The 27,975-nt window shown below is 43.1% G+C and overlaps 1 long non-coding RNA gene across 1 annotated transcript in view; it reads left to right on the top strand.

Annotated features, from left to right (window-relative positions):
• Positions 1–27,590, top strand: part of LOC128415476 (uncharacterized) — a 77,763-nt gene extending 50,173 nt beyond the window's left edge. The window contains exon 2 of the long non-coding RNA XR_008330976.1: positions 24,500–27,590. This is a non-coding gene — a long non-coding RNA (uncharacterized LOC128415476). The remainder of the gene's footprint in view (positions 1–24,499) is intronic.
• Positions 27,591–27,975: the final 385 nt, after the last annotated feature.

Here is a 27,975-nt window from a genome sequence, read left to right as displayed (position 1 = left end):
CAAATTGAGAAACAAGGACTTATAAAATCATTTGTACAGCAAAGGACGCTGCTTCAGTTACCCCTCTGTGTGTTTGCACCGCTGGCATGAAAGCTGCCTCTTCTGACCAGGCGGCTAGAATAAGAACACATTTTTCCTCCGCTTTGGACTCTGGTTGGATCACATTGTGATCGTTCATCTCAGGGTTTGTCCTCCCGAGTAGAGCAAGCCCAATTTTCTACTCAGGGATATTATCCCAGCTCTGGAGCTGTGTCAATTTAGCTCTCTGTGTCTGGACTGCCACCAGAACTGCTGCTGCAATTACCACCCCCTTCCTCCCAAAAACCCCCTCTAACAATTGCAGCAAAATTCTTTCGTCCCTGGCATGGCTCTGCCTGCTCCGAAATGGACAGTGAGCCCCTGGGGTCCTTCAGGGATATCACTGGCTTCCAATATTGATATAAATGCTGCTCTCCAGCTGGTATCCCCTTGGTTGGATTCCTTCCCAGTTAAATAGTAAATTGCAGCCGCAATGGTGTAGCCAGCATTACAGAACATGCCAAGCACAGGCAATAAAGAACCTCAAGAGCTAGTGGGTTTCTCTCTCTCTCTCCTTCTTCTCCCTTACAGATTGTCCTGTTCTGTAACAGCAAATTGGGTCGGGGGCCAAGAGAGCTTTAAAGCCATCTTTTCATCTCTTTCATTCGGGCCCAGCAGCGCAACTGCTGTGTGGCACACAGCTCAAATCAGCTGCCGCTGTATCTCTCTGGCAGGCTATTATGCTGATCAATAACCAGGGGAACATCACCCTTTCTTACCTCCATATACAATCCTATTCCAAGACTTATTCAGGGGAAGGAGAAAATCAGCCCAGGGATGGTGCAAAACTGCTTGGCTCCTAAGAGCGTTTCATCTGTCACCGTGGAATACAGTCCTATCTGAATCAGCCCAGGTAGACCCCACAGATAAATAATCAGATTTTGACAATTTGCTGGCACTGCGCCACAAAGGGTGCCATTTTAGGAAATGGTTTGGGCCCAGGTTCAGAAACCCGAGGACAAATTCGTATTTTATCACATCTGTTACGATGGGCACAAGTGTGCATAAATCACAACGTCCCCTTTTAAAGCACCAGTTATTATCAGATTGATCAATTGATATAAAAACATCCCTGCCCCATCCTGCTCCCTCGGCTCAACTTCCAAGGCAACATTAAAATCAACACGCAGGAAAACCCAAACAAAAATGCAATGCCTCAGAACAAATAAGCCAACAACAGTAAAACGGCAGCAGCGGACACCGAAAAGAAAGTAAAAGAAGCAGTTGGCAATATAATGAAATGCATTGCTTCTGCAGTCTCAGTGTCGTCGTCCCCTCATTGCAAATGGGGCCCAAGGCCGAAGGAACAATGGGCAGCTAGTGAGACAGTGCCGTGGGTGCCAATCACAAAATGGCCGCTGACATATGTGGGGATGCACCTTATACCTTGGGATGATGAAGAGACAGATCAGTCTGTTTACAGCCGGACTCAGTTTTGCATGTTCTTCTCTAGAAGTTCCATTTAGGCATTAAGCTGTGGCTCTCCCCCCCCCCTTTTTAAAGTATGTAAGAGAATCCATATATAAAAGCATAGTTGCAACTGGATTTTATCTATCTATCTATCATCCATCTATCTATCATCTATATCTATCTATCTATCTATCTATCTATCTATCTATCTATCTATCTATCTATCTATCATCTATCATCTATCATCTATCTATCTATCTATCTATCTATCGTCTATCTATCTATCTATCTATCTATCTATCATCTATCATCTATCATCTATCATCTATCATCTATCATCTATCATCTATCATCTATCATCTATCTATCTATCTATCTATCATCTATCTATCTATCTATCTATCTATCTATCTATCATCTATCATCTATCTCTATCTATCTATCTATCTATCTATCTATCTATCTATCATCTATCTATCTATCTATCTATCTATCTATCTATCATCTACCATCTATCTATCTCTATCTATCTATCTTTCTATCATCTATCCATCCATCCATCGTTTTTCCCCCTAGGGAGACACAGGGGTATGCATCCCCCTAAACATTTTGCGAATCTAAGTTTGGCCTCATTGAGGGGCAGTATTTCAATATGAGTAGGAAAATGAGAGTACCCCTAAACATTTTTTTTAGGAAAAAAGCACTGCATATCTATATCTATCTATCTATCTATCTATCTATCTATCATCTATCTATCTATCTATCTATCTATCTATCTATCATCTATCATCTATCATCTATAGCTATCTATCATCTATCATCTATCTATCTATCTATCTATCTATCTATCTATCATCTATCTATCTATCTATCTATCATCTATCTATCTATCTATCTATCTATCTATCTATCTATCTATATCTATCATCTATCTATCTATCATCTATCTATCTGTCATCTATCTATCTATCATCTCTGCACACATTTCTAAATGTATATTATCCTAAAATATGCATTTTAGTATTTTTGGGGGGGGTGGGGGGGTTGAGCCAATAACTGTATCACAAAATTTGGAAAGGGGGGATTGCAAAAGAGGTGCCAGAACTCACAATGAACGCCTTCCTGTATCAGTATCAAACTTTATTTGGGTCACAGACCAGCATAAGATAAAACATACTGATAAACTGAACACATAAGACTTAAAAGAGGTAAGGGATAAAAACTAGTAACTAAAATGTGATTATATCATACATACTTAAAAAGACAGAAACAAGGACAAAACGGTTAAAAGCAACTATAAGGGAGGGAGTGTGAAGGAGCACAGGTCTTACATTTTGGGCCTAGTTTGTGGCGCAAAACTTCCTTCGATGAATATCCATCATGACAGCGCAAAATCTAGCAACTGAGTGTGTAAAATCTGGGTTTTCATTTGGAAGTAGCCGGGAGGTATAAAGTTGTTCTGTGCGACCTGGGGATTTTTGTAGTTTAGGTAAGATGAACCTAGCTCATATATCTGTGTAGTCTTGGCAGTGAAAAAAAGACATGTTCTGTTGTTTCCAGTTGCCCAAAGCCACAGGGGCATTTTCTATCCTCGTATGGTTCCTCGTATGCCTTCCTTGTTCTCTTAGAACAGCAATGGCGCCCACCTGGGAGGTGCCAGAACTAAGTTCTAACAAGTTCCACCTGGAAAAAAGGCCCTGCAAAGGAAAATAAAGGTCCTCTCTACCTGGAATGCCTCTGTAAAGACTGAACCTTTCAGTGCTGCCACAAGGCTGTTGCTCTGAGCCCCACAGCTCTTGTTGAACAACAGGTCTTATCAGCCTCAGCCAACATGGTCAAGGATGATGGCAGTTGTTGTAAAGCAACACTTGAAGGCCACCATGTTTGCTGTCCTGCTCTAAAATGTGTTCTAGAGTGCCCAGCATATTTCATCCAATTGCTGTACTCTTTTGTTGTCCTTCGTTCCTGCACTTTATTAATATTCTCAGCAACTGAGCATAATTGGCCCCATTCCAGGTCCCAAATTGCCACAATGTTTAATCCACAAGGCTTGTGGGACATAGGTGTCATTCTCCTGCAGATCCTTCTGCTCCCATATACCTGACCTTGCTAACAATCCAATAAGTGACTGGCTGCATTTCTTGCTACTGAATTAAAAAAAAAATTCCTTAGGACATTCCGATAGTTCTTTAAATTTATGCCAGCGATTTATGAATGAATCAACTTATTTCGGTCACTGACCAGAGTGGGCAATTTATATACTGTAACACCATAGGTTCTCTAAAGCACAACCGTGCTTTAGAATTGGCTTTTGATGTCGGACGCTTATTGTGTTGCTATTGGTCCCATGCACGCTGCAATCTCTACAGGGTTTTGTTTTATCCTGAGCTCCAAGGGTACATGTGTGCCCCTTCAGCAGAGGCTGATGCAACTGGGTAAAACATTGGTGGCCCAAGAAATTTTGCTTCCTGAGGCAAAGAACCTTCCAGTTCAGGTGCATTAATAGGCATGGTAAAAGGCAAGACAAGTTATTTTAGTAGCTCAGGTAAGCAAATCCCACATGCACCTCTATTCCTCCATAACAATAAAGGTACAATAAAAATAGATTAAATAACGAGCAATTTGGCAGAGAGTCATAGCTCAGTACCCAACACAAAGTTAGACCATTTGGTCCACCTAGCTCAGTATTGGAGATACTCTGGAGATGACAGGAATTAGACCTGAGACTTTCTCATTTACATACACACACACACACACACACACACACCATTTTATTGAGTTTTTCAAATATTTTCACAATAACTGTCAAATAAAAAAATTACATTATTTCACACATTGACTTCCCACCCTTCCCTCCATAATATTTTTACTCAAAGCTTTTCTACTGCATTATATCTTTATTTATTACAAAAAGTTTCTCTATTGCAATTACTTTGTCATTTTTCTTCTTCTGCTTTTATCCATATCCTGCTTGTGATTTCATTTTGCTGTAGTGCTTTTTCAAACAGTCCACGAAAAACCTCCATTTTTCTACAAAAAGTTTATCATTTTGATCTCTTAATTTCGCTGTCAGCTTTGCCATTTTCCCCCAGTCCATTACTTTCAAAAGCCGCCCCTCCTTTGTTGGAACCTTCTAATTTTCCCCCCATTTCTGTGCATATAATATTCTAGCTGCTGTTGTCACATATATAAATAATTTAGTCATCTTCTTTGGAACCCCTCTCCCTATTATACATATAAAGGAATCTGGGACTTTCTACATGCAAAACCTGTTATCTACCACTGATCACTGATATGGCCCTTCCACTGGAACTCAGTGAGATATTTCTAGATGGGGCTTTTCCCAGGTGAACATGCATAGGATTTCAGTGTTAAAGTTGGTTTAGTATATTGACTTTATTTCTTGCTTCACACATCCCAAAGCAATTTACAAGAAAAGTAATATACAAAACGACATAATAAAACATCCCCACCAAATTCAAGGCAAATACATCCCAAATCACCTAAAGCACAGAACATCTACCACACACCCAATGCTTGCTGATCAGAAGGTCAGCGGCTTGGATCCGCACGATGGGGTGCGCTCCCGCTGCTCTGTCCCAGTTCCTGCCAACCTAGCAGTTCGAAAGCATACCAGTGCAAGTAGATAAATAGGTACCGCTGCGGTGGGAAGGTAAACGGTGTTTCCGTGCATTCTGGCACTTGTCACGGTCCTCCATGCACCAGAAGCAGTTTAGTCATGCTGGCTACAAGTGCCGGCTCCCTCAGCCTGAAAAATGAGATGAGCTCTGTAACCCCATAGTTGCCTTTGACTGGACTTAACCGTCCAGGGGTCCTTTACCTTTACCTTTTACCTATAACAAACACCAGAAACAGCCACTAAAAGTTGGATCATTGATACTGTCCAAATGCCCCTGAAAATAAAAATGTTTTTTCCTGGTGCCAAACAGATGCAGAGTCCCTTTCTAAACATGATTAACTTGGCAGTAAGCCCTACTGAATTCACTAGGACTTGTGTCTTAGTAAGCATGCTGAGGAGTGCCGCCTTAATTATGTTTGGCTATATCTGAAGTATCTCTGTTGATTTTAGTACAAGCCCCAAGATGTATATCAATAGCTTATTTACGGATTTAACCAATTGTGCCCACAGTGGTAGAATGAGTGATGGGGCTGGGTGCGCACATGGCGATAAGGAGGGTTTTGGTAGAGTTGCTCAGATTGTGGCTTCCGTCCAAGCTGTTACTGAAATAGTAATGATTCAGGAGAGTGGAAATAATGATACAAATGCAGCTCTTAAATCGTACCAAATTGCATCTCCTCTAGTGCCTTAAATTAAAATTACTGCTGGGGGAAAAGAGAGAGAGTGAAATGATTAGTATAGCTTTCTGTTGTTATATAGCTGAGTTGTATAGAGCTCCTTCTTCTGCAACAACAACAGGCCAACACTTGTGCTGGGAAAGACACCTTTGTTTTGTTACAGGTTCCCAAAGTGGCAGGGTGAGCTATCCTGGAAAATGGGAGCAAATTCTGCCTGGATTCCCATCATCTGGCGGTGCAAACAGAACTTCTCAAATGTTGTCCAATATTTATTTTGTATCTGCTCTATTCTAAAATGAGCAGAAAAGATCAGAACTGAATTCGGGGAGGTTGTGACCCTCTTCAGGGGTGGGGAACATTTGTCAACTTCAAGGGCCTCATTCCTTTGTGGGCAACCCTTCTGGGGGCCGCATGGAAGTGATGGGTGGGGCAAGAAGCAATACTGGACAGAGAGACATAGGTAACCTTTGTACAGTAGGCTCACATTTCCACATGTGCATCTCTCTCCATCGTCTATCCAGGCAGGTGAGAGAGGCATCATCTGAGCTCAAAAAAACACTCCAGCTAGGTCAAAATACTCAAGGATGACATGGGGAAGGGAACTTGAGGGGCATGGTTTGGGGAAGAGTCCTGTAGGGACAAATCTACTATGAAACTAATAAAGTTGAAGCTTCCATGCCCCTAATCCCAGAGGGGCCCCAGAAGTGACTATAGTCCACATTGCTTAATTTTTTGGGGTCTAGTAGACCCAATTTGGGTTGCGCAACACAAATTGATTATTTTTTTGTTGTTGTATGTATTTCAACAATCTCAAAGTTATAATCAGTAGCACATAAGTTGTAAACGTGTGGTGATCTGTCGTGGAACCAGGGCTTTTTTCTCAGCTAGAACTTGCCGGAACTCTGTTCTGGCACCTCTCAGATGGGTTTCATTGCTCTTCTAAGCGATTGAGGAAGGTGTTCATGTTTAGTTCCAGACCACTTTTTCTAGAAAGATAGCACTGCGTGGAACAACCCCACTGAAGAAGATAACAGTGGTTACCCAGACCTCGTTGCTGCTTGCGAAGGAGCCCCATAACAGTTCAAGCTTGAGGACCCCCAAAATGTAGGCCTGCTACTGGTCCTGAGGGCCCCATTCAGCTCACAGACCAGAAGTTCCCCACCTCTAGACTCCAGTTAAAACAAAGAAACAAACAAATAAACCACGTGTGCCGTGACGATGCTGTTATGGTGCAGGTTTTTCTTCCCCTGTAAGCAATACCTAATAAAGTGCAGCTGAAACACGAAACCTTTGCCGCAGGGTGATATGATCTCACACGTTTCCATGGCAACGAGCCCCAAGTTCTGGCCCAAGGCATGGGAGACCCTTCAGGAGCCCTAAAAAAAGGAAATATGGATTCCATGTCCAATTAAGTGTGCCGTGCTTAGGAAAACAGCCCTGTTGTTTTATGAAACATTATCGTTTGTGTCAAGCTGTAAGAGCCGCTCCTCGCATCACCGTTTTTAGGGTGGACCCCTGAGAGGTTTTAGCTTCTCTTGGAGAAGAAAGATGTAGTGACGCTAGGGGCAGAGCTTTATCCGTAGCGTTATGAGCTACGTTCCTGAAGGAAGCCCATCAGGCCACCTCATTGCTTAGCACCAGGCAAGTCATTAAAATCTGTTTAGTTGTCCCAGGCACCTTAATTGGAGCTTTTTCACAGGGTAGTGCTGCTGCTTTATCTCATTTGCTGCTGCTGTCTGTTGACTTTAGTTTTCTTTCAGTGACTCCATGATTTGCCCACAGCTCACCTTATTGACTCCATTATTTGGGAAGCACTGAATAATAATAATAATAATAATAATAATAATAATAATAATAATAATAATAATTTATTATTTGTACCTTGCCCATCTGGCTGGGTTTCCCCAGCCAGTCTGGGCAGTTTCCAACAAAGACCAAAAATACACTAAAATGTCACACATTAAAAACTTCCCTGAACAGGGCTGCCTTCAGATGTCTTCTGAATGTCAGGTAGTTGTTTATCTCTTTGACATCTGATAAGAGGGCGTTCCACAGGGCGGGTACCACTACCGAGAAGGCCCTCTGTCTGGTTCCCTGTAGTTTTGCTTCTTGCAATGAGGGAACCGCCAGAAGGCCCTCGGTGCTGGACCTCAGCATCCAGGCTGAATGGTGGGGGGTGGAGACGCTCCTTCAGGTATACTGGGCCAAGGCCATTAAGGCATATCCTCCAACATTTCTCCGATGAAAATGGGGACATCCCATTCTATAATGATAGTTTTACTATTTATACCCCACACATCTTACTGGGTTGCCCAGCTACTCTGGACGGCTTCCAACACATATAAAAACGTAATGAAACATTAAACATAAAAAATCTTCCCTATACAGGATTGCCTTCAGACAGTTCTGGAGTCAGATAACTCCATACCCTCCAACATTTCTCCAATGAAAAAAGGGACATCCTAAGGAAAAGTGGGACATTCTGGGATCAAATCAGAAACTGGGACATTTTCTCTAAATCTGGGATGTTCCTGGAATATAGGGATGTTTAAAGGGTCTGGGCTGAATACAAATTCGATGGGATTTAAGTGGTTTTGAATGCTGCCACGGTGCAACGAAGGCTGCAAAGGATTAAGAGGGCAACAGTTGTTTACATCTAGGGCTTTTGCCATCTTTTACCTTTCCAGAGGTTGAAACAAAATAATAAAAAAAAATCCTTCCAGTAGCACCTTAGAGACCAACTAAGTTTGTTACTGGTATGAGCTTTTGTGTGCATGCACGCTGCTTTGAATAGCTCAATGACAGGCAGAAATCAAATAGACACCCTTTTGGAAGCTGCAACGGTGGAACTTCTACCTGACTTTCAGGGCCTCTGCCTGGAAAAAAGAAATGCCACTCCCTATCAGTATTTAATAACTAACAAAATACAGAAGGCTGTTATAATCCCATTCACCATAGTACACTATTGGTGCAAGGGCTTTGGTTAAATAACTTGCAGTCCTCACCTAGGTCTATTATTCTCAGCCACTGTTGATTTAAGTGAGAGTTCAGAAGTTCATTGCTGGATTCAACCTACTACGATCATGAATAGTAAAAGTTCCTGTTGAAAAGTAGTATTGAGGTGACTCCAGAGCTAGAGAGCGCAGACTCAAATGTGGAGTGGGAAACTTGTACAGTGGTACCTCGGGTTACAGACGCTTCAGGTTACAGACGCTTCAGGTTACAGACTCCGCTAACCCAGAAATATTACCTCGGGTTAAGAACTTTGCTTCAGGATGAGAACAGAAATCGTGCTCTGACGGCGCAGTGGCAATGGGAGGCCCCATTAGCTAAAGTGGTACTTCAGGTTAAGAACAGTTTCAGGTTAAGAATGGACCTCCAGAACAAATTAAGTTCTTAACCTGAGGTACCACTGTAATAAAATTAGGACTTCATCAGTCGTAAGAAAGGACCACCTGGCACAACCGAGGGCAAGTCAGACTGGTTACAATTTTCCCATCAAGTGGCGGGAATGTTTATGAAAAAGTGGCTATAAATATGAACTGTAGTTCAGGATATGGACAAATGTATGCCCCCAATTTCTCCACATTTTTCTCTCTTAGCTACCCACTCCATCCCATGGTAGCCTCACTTTCATTTCATTTAATGCCTCATCTACCAAGGAGGCACGAATCTGACCATTATTTTGCTTCCTCTTTTTTCCAATCTTCAGTTCAATTCACCACATTTCTGCACTGGTTTGCAATTAAAGGAAACAAACAAGTCCTTGTGGAAGTACATCAGCATTTAGTGTGCATTTCTCCTAACACATGCAATTTTGCCACACACACACACACATACGTAGGTTTCTATATATGCACTATATATAGAGGTTTATATATATAATACGCGTTGTTGTACACTTTTTTGTTAGACAATTGCACCTCAACATGTGGAGAAGTGCAAGCTTTGAATGGCAACTGCCTGCTAGTTCCTGCATTGTTCCAAAAAGCGCAGATTAGGAAGGTTTGCCTTAATCTGCAAACTGAACAGAATTTTCTCCCCCATACCTGTTATCTAGAACGTGTTTGTTTGGGTTTTTTGCAAGCCAATTGGTGTGATGAGTACTGATCTCACAAATGCACTGATATCCAAGACAGTGTTTGAGGACTTTCCTCAAAGGTTACTGATTCCCCAAATATGCTGAATTACCTTGCAGTCTCTTTCCCTTTTCAGATACAACCTTTCCCTGTCTGTGTTGGCAAAGTGGGTCCTGGGAGAAGGCAAATAGGAGTATAGCATCTAGATCAAGGGAAGTAATAGTGCCACTGTATTCTGCTCTGGTCAGACCTCACCTGGAGTACTGTGTCCAGTTCTGGGCACCACAGTTCAAGAAGGACACTGACAAACTGGAACGTGTCCAGAGGAGGGCAACCAAAATGGTCAAAGGCCTGGAAACAATGCCTTATGAGGAACGGCTAAGGGAGCTGGGCATGTTTAGCCTGGAGAAGAGGAGGTTAAGGGGTGATATGATAGCCATGTTCAAATATATAAAAGGATGTCACATAGAGGAGGGAGAAAGGTTGTTTTCTGCTGCTCCAGAGAAGCGGACACGGAGCAATGGATCCAAACTGCAGGAAAGAAGATTCCACCTAAACATTAGGAAGAACTTCCTGACAGTAAGAGCTGTTCAACAGTGGAATTTGCTGCCAAGGAGTGTGGTGGAGTCTCCTTCTTTGGAGGTCTTTAAGCAGAGGCTTGACAACCATATGTCAGGAGTGCTCTGATGGTGTTTCCTGCTTGGCAGGGGGTTGGACTCGATGGCCCTTGTGGTCTCTTCCAACTCTATGATTCCATGATTCTATGAAATGGACAGAGACAGACAGATGTGTTGTGAAACATGCCTATTTAACAAATACTCTCTCTCTTTTTAAGGCAACTTAGTTTAATCAGTTGCCTTGCTTCCCTGTATCTTGAAATCTATGAATGACAATGGAAGTGCATGCAGCAGGAAGCCACTCAAGGTTTCCCAATTTATTTTCATTGATTGAGAAAGCCACAAGCAATGCTGTTTTCCTCCATTTCAGAGGGGCAAATGACACGTTACACACAACCCTGACACCATTCTTCTCTGGCCTTTCTACAACTTGGAGAAGTGGTGGCTCAAAGTGGGAAAGTAGTATGGGGAGGGAAAGGGAGTTCTTAATCCTCTCCCTGCCCACAATTTCTCTGTCCCAAATGATTCAACGTACATTTTGATCCATGAAGGGAGAAGCATGACTGTCAGGGAACTGGGGGGTGAGAAGGGGGAAATGCTGGGAAAATACAGAGATAAGCCTCTGATCATTAGTAGTGGTACCTCATCAGGGGAGGAGGACGACGAAGGATTGTCAGAAAGCAATGAATCAGAGAGAGGGGAGCAATTTCTGGGGCTTAGCTCTTCACGTAACAGAGGAAGGAAAAGGGGAGGGCGCCGGAAGTGGTTATGCTGGGGAAAATGAAAGCAGCAACCAGTTGCTGCATCTGATTCCAATGAGCCAGATGTGCTCTGAGTGCTCTGAGTGTAAATAGAAGAATGGACCAAATAAAACCTATAAAACTGGCTGCAGGCCTGGACTCTTATCTCTTCTAGCACCCACCAATCATTCCTGACAATGACGTAGAGAAAGTACGGGTGTGGAATGGGTTAAGTACCTCCTTTGCCATTTCTCCACTCAAAATCCCCCCCCTCCCTAGGGTGATTTTCCTGAAAAGAAAAAAGGAGTTTCTCTTGCACACATTTATGCTTAGCATTTAGTTAGCCCCAAAGCAGGCTCCTTGTCCAGCTCTGAGATTAATCATCTCCATGTCATCAAACGTAATGCATGAAGTGGCCCTCAAAATCATGTTGCGAAAATATAATTCAAGCTTCCAATATTCCAGCTAGTAACTGATGTGAAAGAAGTGAAGTGTTCTTTCAACCCCCCCCCCCCGGAGCAGAAAAGATTTATCATTAGTATGACATGTTAACATTTGAAGATGAAGTGCTTCTGTTTCATAAGAGGTGGGAATTTGAATTTGGGGGGTGGGGAACAGAATCCCATCATTTTTTTAATTGTAGCAGGTCACCAGCCTGATGGGGCTAATCATTTCATTAAAGGCAAAAGCACAAACCTCGGTAGATGGGCGTTTGTGCGACGGGAACAAAAGAAACCTACAACATGCTAAAATCGTTTATTGGCGTCCATCGCTTTCCCTGGGATTTGAGCAGTGACTTCCTAATTCAGAGTACCTTTCTGATAACATTCAAAATTCATGACAATGAAAAAGGAAAAGGAAAAGAATCACTTGGAGCATTTCCAGTTGTAAATAGAAATATTAACGTTTGCCTAATGAACAAAGACTTTCTTCTTTGCCTTCAGCGGTAGGGGAAGGGTCATGGCTCAATGGTGAGGCCACTGCTTTGCTTCCTGAAGCAGAGCAACAAATGACATCCCTCACATTCCCATCAAGGCGCAAGTCATTTTGAAAGATGAGGCAAGGAAATCCCACAAGCGCATCTCTTCCTCCATAGCACGAAACATGGAGGGCTCAGTGACCATAGCCCAGAGCTTCTCAGCAGTGGTGGTGCGGCACTGCTTACCCATCACCAGCATCACTGCAGATTACCAGGGTGGGGAGTCAGCATGGTGTAAAAGCACCACTGGGAGCACTGGATTGGCTCCTCCAGAGGGTTTGCACCATGCCAACCTCCCCATTGCCTCGCCCCTCCTCTTCTCCTCCCTGGTAATCTGTAGCAACACCGGTGGTGGGAGCTCAGGTAAGCATTGCTCTGCTGCTGACCACCGCTGCTGCTTTGCATGTGGAAGGTTCCAGAATTCCTGGTATCTCCAGACAGCGCTTGGAAGGCCTCTTGCCTGAAAACCCTGGAGAACATCTAGTGGTCAGTGCAGACAATACTGAGCTGGAATGACTAATGTAGTCCTTCCTGTGAGAAATTTAGCCTCTGGGAGTTTAAGCAGATTTGGCATTGCCATACAGCGAAGAAGAAGAAGAAGAAGAAGAAGAAGAAGAAGAAGAAGAAGAAGAAGAAGAGGAGGAGTTTGGATTTGATATCCCGCTTTATCACTACCCTAAGGAGTCTCAAAGCGGCTAACAATCTCCTTTCCCTTCCTCCCCCACAACAAACACTCTGTGAGGTGAGTGAGGCTGAGAGACTTCAGAGAAGTGTGACTAGCCCAAGGTCACCCAGCAGCTGCATGTGGAGGAGCGGAGACACGAACCCGGTTCCCCAGATTACGAGACTACCGCTCTTAACCACTACACCACACTGGCTCTCAGTGGCACAACCTGCTTCTGGAAGCACTGTGTGAGGAAACAGAGAGGTGATGGCAGGAATTGAAGTCTCAATGGTGAAGCAGAACTGTTTACAGTGTTTCCTGTTTCCTGTTTCCTCATCAGGGAAGTGCCATTTGAGTTCCCCTTCAGATTAGCATTGAGCTGGCATTGCCTTTAAAAGTGCAACAGAAGACCAGGTTGCATCAAGTGTGACTAGGAAGGGGGAATAAATTCGATTCAGTTTGCATTTTAACAGGAGCATTGTTAATTTGCACTTTCTAATGTAGCACACAGACCAAATTCCAGCTATCCGTCAAGATCTGCACTTCTCTGAAAGCTGCAAAACAGTTCTCTGTCCAAAGGTTGTGCAGCAAAAAATGCACATATTAGGGGGAAATGAGCACAAATGTGTTACTAGTAGCTTTAAAATGTGTGTATTAGGAGAAATAGGTGCTAACATGCCGGTCAATTTTTGTGAGGATTTTTAAAACAAATTCAAAGCGGTGCAGAAATGTGGTGAACCAATTTTAAGATTGGAAATATGAGAAACTGAGTGAAACTGAAACTGACAGAGTTGTTCATCCCCAGGTATGGGTTTCCCTTTTACAATGCTAAGAGAAGCCAAAGCTGGTACCTTCAGCTTGCTTTTTGGAGAAGGCTGTGTGTAGTTCAATAGCAGAGCACCTGCTTGGCATGCAAAAGGTTGCGAATATCCCCTGTCTGAAACTCTGGAGAGATGCTACCAGTTAGACAACACTGAGCTACTTTGGCCAAGAGTTTGACTTTCTGTGCTCAAATGCTTCCTGCGTTCCTCTGTTCCAAAACTTGGGAGAGTCACAAGTGGCTCAGCTGGGCTCTGGCGTACATGTTATGATATATTTTGTCCATTGCTGCTGTGTTCTAAGCACATCACAGGACCATAAGCCCTGAGAAGAAAGGGAGGCATCAATATCTCTTGTGATGAAAGACAGGACATAGAAATGACAAATGAAAATTACAAGGGCTGTAACCTCATGGGTAGAGCCAATGCTTTGCATGCATAAGGTCTCATGTTTGATCCCAGGTAAGACTATCGCCAGGTAAAATGAGGGAAGACTCCTGCCAGCTTCTTACATTCCAATGTAAAAATAAAAGTGACAGTATGATTGGTAGAACCTCACATCAGGAGCATCTTGCGACTGAAGGTCAGTTTGGAATCTGTAGAGAAGGGAAGCCAGTCAGAAGAGAAGAACATGCTGCAAAGGGATGGAGACTGTGACATATTGATGAGCTCTCAGCCAAATTGGGATTTTGGCAGGCAGTTGCCTTTATGATAGTAACCTGTGCACAGCCAGGCTTGTGAGCCATCCAGTAGATTCTGAGGATGAATTGTTTGCCATATATCATGGCCTGCTTAACAACCTCTCTCATTTTTAGCGTTCTACACAACTAGTTTGGGGGAAATGACAGGCAGTTTGTTGAGCTCCTGGTGGACTCCAGTACAGTGGTACCTCGTGTTATGGATGGGATCCGTTCTGGAGGCCCACCCGTAACGTGAAATGCCTGCAACTCAAAGTGCGTCTGCGCAGGCGCACGGTGCGATTTGGCACTTCTGCACAGGCGCAAGCAGCGAAACCCGGAAGTAACCTGTTCTGGTACTTCCGGGTTGCTGCGGGACGTAACGTGAAAAGACGCAACATGAAGCGGACGCAACACAAGGTATGACTGCACATAGCTGCTAGGCTTTGTTTGGCTTTGTGGGCCACAAGTCATGCAATTTTGCTCCTGCAACTCGAATGCAGTTGCTGTGTGCGCTGAAAAAATGCCTCACCACCACTGCTATCAACATAGGTCGTCGAAAAGGGTATTGTGGCAGGACCCAAAATGAGACCTCTGATCATAAACCCAGCAAAAGCAGGAGATCACCTTAGCAGGAACATTTGATGCAGTGACTTGCAGGAGGCAATGATGGAAGGAGATCTGTGATTGAGAGGTACATCTCACACTGCATTTTGCTTCCTGCTTCACTTGAAAGCCTCAGTTCATCAATTCTGAATAATAGCCATCAGTGGCCATTGAGATCTGTGTTCACATTTAGACTGAGACTCTTCAGTTGTGAGAACAGAATAACGATATGACACATTTTTGTGATTGAACAGGAATTGTTTATTCATTATAGATTCTGGATTTTGACCCCTCTTGGGCAAAATATTGATATTGCAATATTAAAGATATGCATTTCTTTTACATTTCCTTCCTGGTTACAATGTGGCCTTAGCCTGCATTCATAAAAAGGTGGTGCAGAAAGTAGATCTTGATTACCATTCATCACCTTATACAGAAGAAACCCCAGACAACTTATTATGAAAATATAAGAAATGAATACAATAAGTGCATAACATTTTTAAAACACCCCCAAAAAGTGACAATGCATTATACCACCAAGTTTTCTTTTTAAAAAAATGTATTTCTCCCACAACAACATCAATATAATCCCCAGAAAAACTGACCAGTTAAAATAGCCAATGAAAAAGTTCTCTCCAAAGCAGCAGAAAAAGTACAGCAATCAAATGTCTGGGAGAGGGAGGAAAGTCTTCAGCAGGTGCAAAAAGGATGAAAATGTAGGTGCCAGGTGAGTTTCCTTGGGGAGAGTGTTCCATAGACAGGGGGCCACCACAGAAAAGACTCTCTATGATGGCACTTTGAAGGAGGTCTTCCAATGATGAGCTCAGGCTCCCTGAAGGCTGATATGGAAATATGTGTTCCATAAGGAACTGGGGTCCAGAGCCATGGAAGGTTTCATAGGTTAAAACTAGCACTGTAGATTAGGCCCAGAAATGTACTGTAATCCCATGCCTAACATCAACAAGATGGGAAGCCTTTAAAGCAGTATGAAGAACCTATGGCCTTTCCATTGTTGTTGGACTCCAGTTTCTTTCAGCTCCAGCCACCATGACCAGTCTTCTGGAATGACAGGAATGACCAGTCTTCTGGAATGATGGGAACTGTGGTCTAGCCACAGCATATCTGGCCCTGCTCTTCAGAGCTGGATTTGGGTCCTCTGGCTACCCTTATGTTACTATGATTGTCTGAAATAGGACAGTGACTATTGGCTGTTGGCATTTTTGTGAATACTGACAATCCCATTTTTATATATATCAGAAAATTGATTTGTGTTTGACCTCTTTATATACCAGTGAATATTCATGATGTAAAGAGTTTTCAGACATTGCCCAAATCTGTCTGGATTTGCCAATATACACAAGTGAGCATCAACATGTCTTTTGAGCACACGCACACACACACACACACTGTAAGTACAGAAAAACTAGTAAAAATTCATGAACTTGTCAACCCAGTGCTGTTAAAGAGGCATTCTGCTGTGCTACAATACTGAGAAGACAGCGATAGCAAGCCTAAGTTGCCTTGCTAGGAAGTGAGTTTGATTGGGTTCACTGGACATTCTTGCTAAATGAGCTTATTTAGGATCAGGCTAAAATCAAGAAGTCATTCTCATGCAATTTTGGACCTTTTGATGCTAGAGCATTTTTAGCCATTGCACAATACTTCTCTAATTGATTTCCTAGTGACAGTGGCATCATATTCCATCTGCATGTAATGGGTTGTGTTGTATCGCATCTAAAATATTAAAGCTTGCAGACAATATAGCCTCACCACTGTCTGCTTATTTTAAAATCTGGCTAGACGCGCACTTCTGCAAAATAGCAGTGGACAGCTTCCCAAAAAGTATTTTTTGAAAAAAAACCTTCACTTTGATTAAGTAAAATTAAAACAAAATGGTCACAGAATGTTGTGTGGGCCTCACATGAAAAAGATGGGGCACTGCAGTGGACACATTTCTGAATTATGATTGACATTTTTAATAAACAAATCTGACTAGATGGTGCTCTCATGCTGGACTTGGTCTGTTTTATTTCCATGGGTCAAGCACATACAGTGGTACCTCGGGTTAAGTACTTAATTCGTTCCAGAGGTCCGTTCTTAACCTGAAACTGTTCTTAACCTGAAGCACCACTTTAGCTAATGGGGCCTCCTGCTGCTGCCGCGCTGCCGGAGCACAATTTCTGTTCTTATCCTGAAGCAAAGTTCTTAACCTGAAGCACTATTTCTGGGTTAGCAGAGTCTGTAACCTGAAGCGTATGTAACCTGAAGCGTATGTAACCCAAGGTACCATTGTATTTAAATCTTTCCTACTGAAATTGTTGGGACTTAAAAACACTTAACTTACCTGGATTGTGTCTAAAGGTGGTTTTTTATTTTAATTAGCTGCATCTACTCCTTCTTTGATGTGGTTTCCATCTTTCTTATTGGAACAGCCATGCCCAAGAGAGTTTATAAAATAAATCAGTGAAGTCTGTTCTGAGTCATGATATGAGGAGTGAGCTAGACCCTCATATGCCACCCCTTCTTAAATTTTATCTGCATTTGTTGAGATTATAATTAATGAATGGTGGATTCATTGCTCAGAGGCGGGCAAGCTACAAGGGTGAGCTGGTCCTTGTTAACAATACAAAGTTACCCAGATGTTGCCTTGTTATAACACCATCCCACTGCCACACACACACAAAACCAATGCTAAGATGCTGGAAATCTATACTGCTGAGCAATGATCATTCTGGCACAGCATATAGACAAATATAGTTGTCGCAAACCAAAGCATTTTAAATTTCTACTTTCAGAATGGAAGAGCCTAGTAAAAGGGAGAAAAGGGCCTCGATTAAAGCAGGAACCTGTGACCTTCCAGAGGTTGTTGGACTACAACTCCCTTCATTCCCATGCTGGCTGGGGCTGATGGGAGTTGGAGTCCAACCACATCAAAAGGCCCCCACCCCCGAATTAAAGCATCCTTGACAAGCTGCCTAAGACTTTCACACCTTTGCAGCTAACAGAGTGAAGGCCTAAATGCTTCACAGACTAAGGCTGCTGCACTCAGAAAATGAAGCTATCAAAGGCAGGACCCCTGGCATATATGAAATGTTGTGGTTGTGAGGCTGAATTTAATCATTAGCTGATCTGGACATCAGAGAGATCTGATGGGAGAGAGCTGGGCAGCATAATTTTGAATAGATATGGAACATCTCAGGTTGTTCATGTTCCCCAAAGAATCTGGGCCTGTAAATTATAAGCCAAGCACTGGTGGTGATGATAAATAATATTATGGTGGGTTTGTTCATAGCTGTTGCTTTTCAGCCACACACACAATTCCTCTTCCTCCATTTTGGCTCCCATGCATGCCTACCCTTCCAGGTCTGGACATTAGACGAATCCTCTGGACGTAGGTCCGGCATAGAATCACTCACCCTCATTTGTGCTGTGTTCTCCCTTGCTGGATGTCCTGAAGCAGAAGCAGAATAGATATCTGTTGGAATTAGCTCTGGATTTCCCACCTCAGACAGAGGGTTAGACTACTACCAAGCATCCTATAAGGCTTTGTTTAACTCTGTGCTTTTCTTCTAATTTTTAATTGCAAATATAGCAGAAAAGAAGAGACAACGTCATTTCCCATGAACAATAAGAATAATCCACCAATCTTACTTTAAACATAGACATTACTATACTCCCAAATTGGTATCCAAATGAGATTGTTGACTATTAAGATAGATGTTCAACTGTGGAAGGACCACTGAGGAATGGATGGTGGGTCTTCACCTTTCCAACCTTGAAGCACAAGTCTCTTTGCAACCATAAGGACTCACAAGCGCCACTTTTTAATGCCTTGATCAATGTATACATTTCACCATTATATTACTGGTTTCTTTGTTGCAGTTGTAACAGGTGTAGAAACTCATGCATGGTGCAGGCAAACTGAATAGAGAAAATGTTCTCTCGCACCCTCATAACACTAGAACTTGTAGACATCCTTTGAAGCTGAGTGTTGGAAGACTTAAGACGAAAGAAAATCCTTCTTCACACAGCACATAGTTAAGACTATGGAATTTGCTCCCACAAGAAGTGATGGCCACCAACTTGGATGGCTTCGAAAGAGCATTGGACAAATTCAGTGCTTTTTCCCCCCTAGAAAAAGAGGTGCCGGAACTCACCAGGAACGCCTCGCTTGTTCTCTTATAATTGCTATGGCACCCATTTGAGAGGTGCCGGAATTGTGTTCCATTGAGTTCCAGCTGAAAAAATGGCCTGGACAAATTTATGGTTATCAATGGCTCCTGCCCACAACTGCTATCTTCTTCCTCTTCTATCAGAGTCACTATGGAGTGGCCACTGAGACCATATAACACCGGTCCTGAAAGACCTACATTGGCTCCTAGTACATTTCCAAGCACAATTCAAGGTGTTGGTGCTGACTTTTAAAGCCCTAAACAGCCTCGGCCCAGTACAGTGGTACCTTGGGTTACAGATGCTTCAGGTTACATACGCTTCAGGTTACAGATTCTGCTAACCCAGAAATAGTACCTCAGGTTAAGAACTTTGCTTCAGGATGAGAACAGAAATTGCACGGTGGCAGCACAGTGGCAGCGGGAGGCCCCACTAGTTAAAGTGGTACCTCAGGTGAAGAACAGTTTCAGGTTAAGAAGGACCTCCAGAACAAATTAAGTTCTTAACCCGAGGTACCACTGTATACCTGAAGGAGGGTCTCCACCCCCATCATTCAGCCCAGACACTGAGGTCGAGCTCGGAGGGCCTTCTGGCGGTTCCCTCACTGCAAGAAGTGAGGTCACAAGGAACCAGGCAGAGGACCTTCTCAGTAGTGGCGCCTGCCCTGTGGAATGCACTCCCATCAAATGTCAAGGAAATAAACAACTATCAGACTTTTAGAAGACATCTGAAAACAGCCCTGTTTAGGGAAGTTTTTAATGTTTGATCTTTTATCATGTTTTTAATATTCTGGTGGGAGCTGCCCAGAGTGGCTGGGGAAACCAAGCCAGATGGGTGGGGTATAAATAAATAAATTAACATCATCATCATCATCATCATCATCATCATCATCATCATCATCATGCCTATGGATGCCAATAGCTGGAAATCACTAGTGGAGAGAGTGCTGTCATGCTCAGGTCCTTTTCTTGCACATCCTGTAGCCATCTGGTTGGCCATTGGGAGAGCAGGATGTTGGAAAGGATGTTCCTATTTTCATTGGAGAAATGTTGGAGGGTATGCTAGGTGGGCACCTGATCCAAGAGGCTTTTCTTATGTCCTTAATGCACTGAAGATTAAAAAAATACCTTCTTAGCAGCGCATGTCGTAGTGATCTTAAAAGTAAGAAGGCGAGGCTCATCAAGACGCCAGGAAAACAGAAGAATAGTGATCAAAGTGTCTTTGATTCAGTACCTTTCACTTTATGCAGTTGACTGTATTCCTTGATTTTTTTATTGATACCTCCCCACTAACTTTGAAGAGTCGGTCCATCTAAGTATTATTGCACAAGAAGTGGGGAAATGGCTGTCACAATTGCATTTACTCAATATTCATAAATCACTTCTCAAAAAGATGATTCCCTGCCTCGGCCCTCTGGCTCATTCAGCCAGTCCAGTTCCCATCGGCAATTGTCTAAGGCAAACACAGATTGATGTGGCGGTGGCAGAGAAGAGGTGCAGCCTGCTGTTCTTCACACAGATTTGTCCTCTGCCTCTGTTCCTCTTGGCCAGCTCACATGGCTCCTTCCACATTGCACAGAGAAAACCGTGATAGATTTGAGCAAACGAGAAACGCAATTCAAGTGCAGCTTGCCAAGCACCACCGAAACACAAGGCTGTCACACCTTGTGAAGAATTAGGGGACAGCAAGGGAAGCTTAGCATGCAGCACCATGAAAATGAATCTCTTTAAATATATCTTAATATCACAGTGGGATTGACAGCTCTAATGTGAGATTGCTTTTCTTTTTTTAATGTAAAAGATTTAATTCCAGGGGGGCACTCAGGCTGCAACCAGTTGAAGTATGGTGAGATTAAAAATATATATAATTATGATCTTCTTAAATGATGCACTGGGCGGGGGGGGGGGAGAATCAGCAAGAATAAGAAGGCATTTTCTTCTTGACTGCTAAATAGCTTTTCTATATATTTTAAGATTTGTATTCCACTGACTTTTGTTGTGGAGTTTTTATATAACACATATTTTATGAGTGCATAACTCAAATCATGTTAAGAGACTGGCTATATAGAAAAATGAAAAAAGAAATTGCACATGTCTTTAACGCATTTCCACAGATTTTACTAGTGACAGCATTGTGCTTTTGTTTAACCCCTACTATAGCATCGACGTTCACTGTCCTAATCCCACTCATCAGACACCCACCCACTCCTATTTCATGTTGCTATAGCCTCTTCTCAATCTGGTTTATGTTATTCATTTAGATTGAAGCGTAGTCATTAAACAGTTGTGCTTTTTTGATTAATTATATATTAGAAATTAGGGAATTGTCCATTTCATTTTCTTGCTTTTCCAATCTTTTCAGCTGTCCTAATTTCACATCAGTTTGTGATGTTTTTATTTTTAAAAGTCCTCATGAAAATGTGCACACATTTTTGCAAGCAATTTTCTTGAAATGGCTTCTCTATGCTAACCAGGAAGTGCCGTCTCCAGTCAACAGAATGACTCTTCCTATCTCTGCGTCTGCGACCTCCTGGGTGGTGCAGACGCCATTAGGCAGTTCAATGTACATGTGTACTCCGTTCATTTCCCTTCTTCCCACTTCTGCCTCCCGTGTGGCCCCGGGCACTGGCAACCCATGCTATGTCACTGCCAGAGGGTAGTAAGTGGAGTGAGAGAGTGTTGTGATCAGGATGCAGGGCTTGCATTGCATGCAAGTCTCTTCTAAATGAACTAGATCCATGATCTCCAGTGATGCTACCAAACACTAAAGGATCAAAAGGAAGCTGCCCTGAGCAGACAGGGTGCAGGCGATGTGGTTGTGGTGAGGATTCCACATTTCTCTCATGTATAGAAACAATTATGGAATAGAAGGGTATTATAAATTTCATCCCTATTTCACAGCCCTTGATACGAATCTGAAAACAAATTTTTGATTTATTAATGCCATCCACGCCACTTCCCAGACAAAGGAACTGGACAGGGGGGAAAAAGAGAGGCTGCAATTCTGTGCTCCGAATAGCTTTCTGAAAGCCTCTGGGTATTTTTTAATATCACGCTTCTCAATGTTAATCTCTAAAGATCACTGAACTTGCATTAAATCGACAGATAAATAATGTTACACAGTATTACGGAGGTGATAAAATGTGGAAAGCTGCCGTAACCTTCTAGGTGGATTTTCATGTCTAGGAAAGAGGAACTCTACAATGTTGGACTGCCATTTGCAGGTGGGGGCAATCTGTCAGTACAAAGGAATAATGTAAGGGCATTTAGCAAGTTCCTCTCTTTTGTGCTATTGGGTGGGCTTAACCCACAGGTCTCTAGGACTCATGGCCTGCCAAGGCAAAAGCAGCTTACCAACCCTAGACTGTGGCTTGCTGGGTCTTTCACAATAACACCTTTTTTCTATTCCAGGCAGGCTGTAAAACCAGTTTTCACTGAGCCTTTGATAAATGGCTGGTGGCTCTCAAAAATGGGAGCTTTGAATGGGGGCTGCTTTAATAAAGGCAGTGGTGTTCACAATTTCCAGCCCCACTCCTGCTTTGAATAATTGTCCCACCCCCTAAGGGAGGACTGAGTTCTGTTCCACTCCAGGAACTGAGTTGGGATCACACGAGCCTGAAACTCACCATGACTTGAACCTGATAACTAAACCAGGGCTGGGCAATGTGGTGACCTGCAGATGTTCAGCGCCAGCCAGTATGGCCAACGGTTACAAGAGATGGGAGCTGTAGCATCTGGAGAGTACCATGATGTCTACCTCTCAACTAAACCATGGTTTGGGTCAGGTGTGATGACTCAGTGGCCCTCCGTATTTTCTTGGACACCAATTCCCATCAGCCCCAGCCAGCATGGCCAAGAGTCGGGGATGATGGGAGTTCTAGTCCAACAAATTCAGGAGGGCCACAGGTTCCCCCATCCAGGTTTAGGTGATTATCAGCATCAACAGTGAGTGTTGCCTAAATAGGAATTAACCATATTCACTTGAAGACAGGTCTGGCCCACTGATGAGGCAGGGTGAGGCATCTGCCTTGAGTGGCAGAAGCCCAAGAGGTGGCATCCACCTCACCTCCACCGCCCATCCCACTATCTCCTCCTTCAGCGGTGGCACCATTTTCCACCTTGGTCTCATGGAGCGCATGAGCTCTTATGAGACTTTGGTGAGATCTCATCAGATCTCACCGGAAGTCACTGCCGCTGTGGGTGCTTCTCAGGTGCCACCACTCAACACAGGTAAGATGGGCACAGTGTTGGTGGCAGGGCAGCATTAAGCAGGGGTGGCAACATGTTCCAGTTTTGCCTCAGGTGGTGAAACGGGATGTGCTCCCCCTGCTTGAGGGTGTCTGAAAAGTGAGGAAATATGCTGGTGTGCCCAGGTATTCAGAAAACCCACCAGATGTTATCAACATTTAGCTTTGAACATTGACATTAACCAAATGCTGGGCATTCACTGTAACACACACACAGTTTGCTTTTTGTCTAGATATTGTGTGTATTTGGGCAGATATCCAAAAAGTGTGTGTTGTCCTTTTAGAAGTAGCGTGACCAACACATTATTTTTCTGTGATTCAAGCTGGGGAAATCAGAATCTCTTTACTTATCTTCAGGCTGATTCCCGAAGAACTTGCTACACACCTTCTTGTTTATCAGCTTCCTCTTTAAAAAGCCAGTGCAGAAGATGAAGGCATTTGGACTTTTTGAAATCACATGTGGTGATGTGCTCTATGGATGTTTATCAGCCCTACAACAGCCAGGGGTGATTATACTTCTCTCTCTCTCTCTCTCTCTCTCTCTCTCTCTCTCTCTCTCTGCAGTTTGCTTGGCTTTTTTAAAGAGGTGCTTTTCTTTTCCTTTTAACAAAATCATATTTTGATCCCAATACCTGAATTCCACATACAGTGTGATGAAATCAATATACATCTCTACAAAAGCTGGCAGTTTCTGGGTTTTATTCCCAGCGCATTTTCAGATATTCCCTCCCCTCTTCCTATGCTCTCATTCTTTTTTTCTTTCCCCCCCAAATACAGGCATAAATGGCGAAACTAATAATACTGTGGCATTCATCACTATCTAGCTGAAGACTAAGCAAAGTTTAGTACGTAGTAAGCTAATAAAGGGGGAGAAAAAATGAAAAAGAAAGCTTTCCCTGCTATTGAGAAGGGGGTGGTGGGTAATGCAAGAAACACCAGATCAATATGAGTAGACCTGAGTTGAAAAAGACAAGATTTAAGATCATATCTAAAGAACTTATTGACTTAGCTTTTCTAAACTGAATGCCAGATGTGGGGTGAATAACAAACAAATAAATGCATGCGTTGCACAAATCTTTAGCCTGTGTTTTCTTGCAGCCAATAGGATGCCTCCCTGATCTTCTGAAGCCAACAGCACAAGTTCCACAATGGGAGAAGGCCCCAGTAAACACACCACCTTCACCACTTCTAAATCATCAAGGGAATTTTCAAACCAATCTAGCGTTCATCAGTCAGTTCATTCAGGGCTCTGAAGTTCCACACTTGGAGCCAGTTTGCAGAGATGTCCACAACTAGGAGCTTATGAAGACTATTCTGGTGAGCCCATTATAGGGCAATAACCTCAGGTGGGGCTGAAAGGGGATGATGGAGAGCAGGAGCTGTAAGATGAGATGGGGGGTTGGGAAAGACAAGAGGTGATTTTCCCCCCCTGGTGAGAACAGAAGGATGCAAAAATGGAGAACTAACCTGTGTTTCGGACTTTGATGCCTTGATCCTGAGAGACATTGCACTGACATGTGATGAATAGGAAGGAAAACACGCAAACTTGCAACCCTCCCTACCTGATTTCTGCACGGAGAAAAACAAAATTCTGCAATGAAAATTAATTAGAAAAAGTAAGTGCATTTGTGAACATCTGTGTTTTCCTATGTTTTAGCATGTTTCCATTAGCTCCTGGAAGAAACACGAGGCACTTGTTCTGGCCAGTGTCTGACCGAAATAAATTGATTTATTCATTCATTCACACAAAGCACTGGAACGCCTTGAGTAGTAGAATCATAGAATCATAGAGTTGGAAGGGACCTCAAGTTCTATACCTGATGCTGGCTTGTGAGAGATCAACCCAGATGTTTTCAGCTTTATCTCTGAATCCATAAGGGCTAGAAATTTGCTTTAAACATTTGTGACAAATCCAAAATTCTGCACTGGCTCAAAATTGTGCATTCAGACTTGCTCCCTAGAAGAAGTATATATTCGGCTACACCACTGTAAGAGCATGACGACAATCAGGTCCAAAGATGCCATGCAAAGTGAGTTTGTTCAGCTCTGATTGGGCAGGTGCTTATTTGACTTGCATCCTGTCCACAGGATCAGAGCCTCACAAGCTGGTGCTTTTGTTCTGCACCAGGTTACACCCTCTATTCCGTTTAAGCAGCATAGAACAAAGGGCACCCTGGCCAGGTTTCGAGCTGGCTCAGGATTTTGGGTGGTTCCTGATGAAGACAAAGGGAAATGACTCCCACTTTGCCAATAAGCGATGTGGCAAACACAACCAACCAGGAACTGTGGGAAGGGTCGCAGCAGAATAGAAGAACACATGCTTCGCACACACAAAATCCCAGATTTGGTTTCTGGAGTCTCCAGTTTTGTTTTAAGGTCAGGGATGAGATGGTGGAGCTTTTGAGAGAGCCCAAGACTCCAGGGAGCTGCTACCAACCAAGGAGAGTTCCTCAACTAAGGGTCCTCTAGATGTTTTAGATGGCAGCCCCAGACAGGACATTGCAATGACACTTAAGCTTAACTTCCTGGTGGATTCTGCCCAAGGGATCAGATGTATGTGTCTCCTGCCCAGCCACTCTCAAAGCACCCTTCAGTTTATCTAGTAGTAGACCCAGCCCCATCTGCCCTCCTATTGCATGATGTTTCACCAGCATCTCTGGTTTGTTTACATCACACTCTGCTAGGCTATGTGAACTAGCTATGCTAGTCATACTTTACTGTGACTGGGGGATGGGCAGGCTGGTTGGATTATCGGGCTGCAGGATCAAAGCATCATGGTGTTGTTGTTGTTGTTTTTTTTTTTAAAAGGGGGAACTGGGCCACTCTTTAAATAACTCTCATTTGTTAGGATGGCACCACAAAGTCTGCTTCCAAATGAGCAGAAGAGAGACAGAAATAAAGTGGAGTTGTCATGGGCAATGGTGATTGTTTAACACAAATTGATTTAAGGCAGAAATAATAGGAAGCAGAGGGAACGATGATGAGAAATGGAGGAGCCTGGTGCAGAGGCAGAGGAGCAGATAGACAAGAAGCGGGGGGAGGGAGGAGGAGTTTGATTCAGCAAGTGGAAAGTCAGAATTGTGTTCTCTGGGGGGCAATGCTCAGCCTATGCTCTCTCTGTTTTAATATGTCGTGAAATGTGCGCAGTCAACTATTGACAGATGACCATTGCAGCACACTGGATTGTGAATCAGATTGGGACACCTCGGTGCAAACCCACGCAGTCATGAACCTTCCTTGGACCAGTCCCTGCCTCTGTCTCCCTAGCAGGGCTGTATTGAGAACAAAACACATCGTATCCTGAGCAATTATTCCAAATATTGTCAATACTAAATGTGATTATTGCAAACCTTTTGCTTTTACAATCTATACCAGCAGCTAAAGAAGCTGCAACCAGCTTTTGCTTCCTTACACTGGCATTTCAATATTGTAAATAGTTGCACTGAATAAAGATCTTTGTACACCCGAAGTGGTACTCACCTTACTTTTGCTTCATTGTTAAGATCTCTGGATCTTTAGAATCCCTGTTGTCATGAATTTTTAAAAACACGAGTTCCAAAAATGTGCATCAGGCTAAACTGCTGTTTATATGCAGTGTTACGTATAGAAAGTTGAATTAATTTTCATCTCATGTGGGGAGGGTGGAGAGAGTGTTCCTGCTTTCAAATTACATCTGACAATAGGCTTTTAACAGTTTGGGATGCTTTCACTATAACAATGGAATATTTTAATCTTTCATAATGGATTTTTTAAAAACCTATTTTGAAATGTATTTTGTCACTCTACAGAAGTGGGATGCTTTAAATGAAGCATTAGAATTAGGAGCTACTAAGACATGCTGTGTGTTGATTCCACTCAGCCTCACGCTAGCGAAAACCAGATAGGAATGCAATCTGCATGCAACCCTTTAACATCCAAATTCCAGGCTGTGTGCATCTCTGAATTACAACCAATTAGAAATACTTTTCTCTTCTTCAAAAAAAACACATTTGTTGAGACATCAGTCTAGAAGCAAGCAAAGGGCAGAATTCAACCAGGACAGTTTTATTTTATTTTTTAATTTACTGAAAATGTTTCTAACCTATTACTGTGATACATGGCTGGTTGTTTTTCTGTGTTTTCCTGATATATTGAATGTGCTTTGTATGCTGTATATATTTCTATTAATAAAAGAAAGAAAGAAAAGCAACGATTTCTAACCTGCCTTTCATTGTAAAGCAATGCTAGGGTGGGATGCAACATCGCAAATTGAAACCAGCCACCACAATTACAAAGGGGAAAGGAAAAATGAGCAGATAAATTTGCGGCAAAAGCAGCAGTGCCTCTGTAACAGGGGCCAGAAAACTTTTGAGCCCAAGGGCAATGTTCCAGGGGTCACTTATCAGCGGTGGGAGTGGGGAGAAGCAAAAATGGGTGGAGCCAGGGCTTTCAGTCAGAACTTGCAGGAAATCAGTTCTGGCACCTTTCAGGTGGGTTTCAAAACCTCTTAGGTGGCTGCCACTTATTCTATGAGAACGAGGGAGGTGTCCATGGTGAGTTCCGGCACCTCTTTTGCTGGGAAAATAGCACTAGTT

This window comes from Podarcis raffonei, chromosome 6 (assembly GCF_027172205.1).
Source record: "Podarcis raffonei isolate rPodRaf1 chromosome 6, rPodRaf1.pri, whole genome shotgun sequence".
In the NCBI taxonomy this organism is placed as follows: Eukaryota; Metazoa; Chordata; class Lepidosauria; order Squamata; family Lacertidae; genus Podarcis; species Podarcis raffonei.
Note: the sequence above shows the minus strand (reverse complement) of the source record. Positions and strands in the feature narration are given on the sequence as shown.